Source organism: Penaeus japonicus, unplaced genomic scaffold (assembly GCF_977035675.1).
Source record: "Penaeus japonicus unplaced genomic scaffold, GWHDUDI00000001_assembly GWHDUDI00000006, whole genome shotgun sequence".
Taxonomy (NCBI): domain Eukaryota; kingdom Metazoa; phylum Arthropoda; class Malacostraca; order Decapoda; family Penaeidae; genus Penaeus; species Penaeus japonicus.
Window position 1 is genome coordinate 24,612,794 of NW_028234408.1, and position 2,500 is coordinate 24,615,293.

The 2,500-nt window shown below is 44.2% G+C and overlaps 1 protein-coding gene across 2 annotated transcripts in view; it reads left to right on the forward strand.

Annotated features, from left to right (window-relative positions):
* LOC122242952 (DBH-like monooxygenase protein 1) overlaps positions 1 to 2,500 on the forward strand; it is a 232,922-nt gene that overhangs the window by 217,140 nt on the left and 13,282 nt on the right. The gene's annotated exons all lie outside the window — the stretch shown is intronic.

The window sequence follows — 2,500 nt, forward strand, 5'->3', positions numbered from 1 at the left end:
GTATGTGTATGTGTGTGTGTGTGTGTGTGCGTGTGTGTGTGTGTGTGTGGGGACATACTGTGTGCCTCCAGTATGCATGTTGTGTGACTGGGGACGAATTCCGGTTACGTTAAGCCTACAGTATATTGTGTTAGCACGACTGTTTGGCGAGAGAGATGCGGCGCAGACCAATGCTCAAGCCCGACCAAAGACGGATATAGACAAATGCCCATTCTTAGCGTCCATCCTCCCCGTGAGGACAACAACCCTCCCATTCTGACCTACGATAGCCATAACCCCGTGACCCCCCGACGAACGAATAACATAGGATACGACTCACTAGCATCCTACGGTAGATCAACGTAGTGTACCGGAAGCTAAGAGTTATCCCTCTCACCCCCCCTCCTTCACCCCCATCCCCCCTCCGCCCGGCTGCAGTTGTCATGTTTACGAGGCTATGGCGATTGGCGGAAAGTGTAGCTTGGTTGAGTTATTGCCCGGGAGGAGGACACCTAACCAGGTTTCGGCATTACCATGTCTATTCACTAGCCTGTTAAGAGACGGGATGTATGCGTGTGTGTGCTCGTGTGTGTGTGTGTGTGTGTGTGTGTGTGTGCTCGTGTGTGTGTGTGTGTGTGTGTGTGCTCGTGTGTGTGTGTGTGTGTGTGTGTGTGAGTGCGCGTGTGTGTGTGTGAGTGTGTGTGTGTGTGTGTGTGTGTGTGTGTGTGTGTGTGTGTGTGGTGTGTTTGTTGTGTGTGGGACGTGTGTGTGTGATGTTGTGGTTGAGTGTGGTGGTGTGATGTGTTGTTGTGCGTGTGTGTTTTTGTCGGGGGGGGTGGAAGGAGGGTAAGAGGGGTATGGTGGATGTATGATTTGTATGGTGTGTGTGTGTTGTGTGTGGTGTGAGTGGTGTTCGGAGTTCGGTGTCCTGTAGTGTGGTAGTGTGTGTGTGGTGTGTTTGTGGGGGGGGGGGAGTGGGGGTGGGGGGGGGGGGTGGGGTAGGGGGAGGAAAGATGGGGGGGTGGAGGTTTGGTTGGTATGTGGGTGGGGGGGTGGGTATGTTTATTGGTAGGGGTTGGTTTAGGGGGGGTAGGGGGTCGGGGGGTTAAGGTTGGTTAATTTGTGTATGTATGTGTGTGTGTTATAGTTGTGTGTGTTTATATGCTTTTACGTGTATGCTTATATCCCGTTCGTTCACCTAATTTGTTTAAACCCAATTTTCCATTTACAAACAACATCGATAAGTCAATTCTCCTGGATTCATAAAAAAAGATCTTATTCACTTAGTTCCATTATTACTACTCACAACTAGGTATCCTTTTCCAAATGGCGATGATGTATTTACTTTGGATGTTTTTGAAATAGAGACCTTGTTCCCATATTGCTTTGGTGCTAACTTTATTGCAATAATAATAAAGTGTTTTTTGTGTTGTTCTTATATTTTTGTGATAGCGGTATACAGTTACCACTCACTGAATTTTTTTTTTTTTTTTTTTTTTTTTTTTTTTTTTTTTTGATTTTTTTTTTTTTTTAATTTTTTTTTGGGGCATTTTTGGAAACTTTTTTTTTTTTTTTTTTTTTTATTTTTTTTTTTTTTTTGTGATGGAATATTTTGTTGGCTCTAGTAATGCTATGATTATCATGGGTAGGTAGTATGATGACAGCAATACCCTTTTGAGGAATAAAATCTGGAAATTAAGGAAAGTAAAAGGAGAAAGAGAAATAGAAAGGCAGAGTAGTGGTGAAGGAGAGAGGGTGAAAGAGAAAGAAACATTGGTAGAAGCTGGATCTGAAATAGAACGACACCCCAACAATGCAGGGTATTTTAAAATTTTATATTTTTGACTACGAATTCTGCATGAGTTCTTTAGTTCTTTATGAAGAACTTCTTTCCCAACCTCAACCTCTCTCTCCCACACTAATCTCTCTCTCATCTATCTATTCTATCTATCTATCTATCCTATCTATCTATCTATCATCTATTCTATCTATCTCATTTCATTCTCTCACTCTCTCACTCCTCTTTTCCTCTCTCTCTCTCTGTCTACCTCTCTCTACTTAACTATTACAATCCTTTCCCTCTCCATCTCTCTCCCTCACTGCTCCTCCTCCCTCTCTCCATCTCTCTTTCCCCTCTCTCTTTCTCTATCTTTCTCTCCTCTCCCTCAACTCTATCTATCTATCTATCTATCTATCTATCTATCTATCTATCTCTTATTAACTCCTATCTATCTCTCTTACTACTACTCTATCTATCGAATCTCTTCTTCTCTCTCTCTTCTCCTCCTCTCCTTCCAGGTCTTTCCTCCCATCTCTCTCCCCTCTCTCATATCCTCCCGTACGCTCCGGCGTCCGTCTCACTCCTTCTCCTCATCTCCACTATCTCTTCTCCGTCTCTACTCCTCTCTCTCTCTCGTCGGTCGCCTCCTCTCTATTCTTCTCATCATCCGTCTCCCCATCTCTCTCCTCCATCTCTCAATTTCCCTCTCTCCATTCCTCTCTCCCTCCACTCTCCATCCCG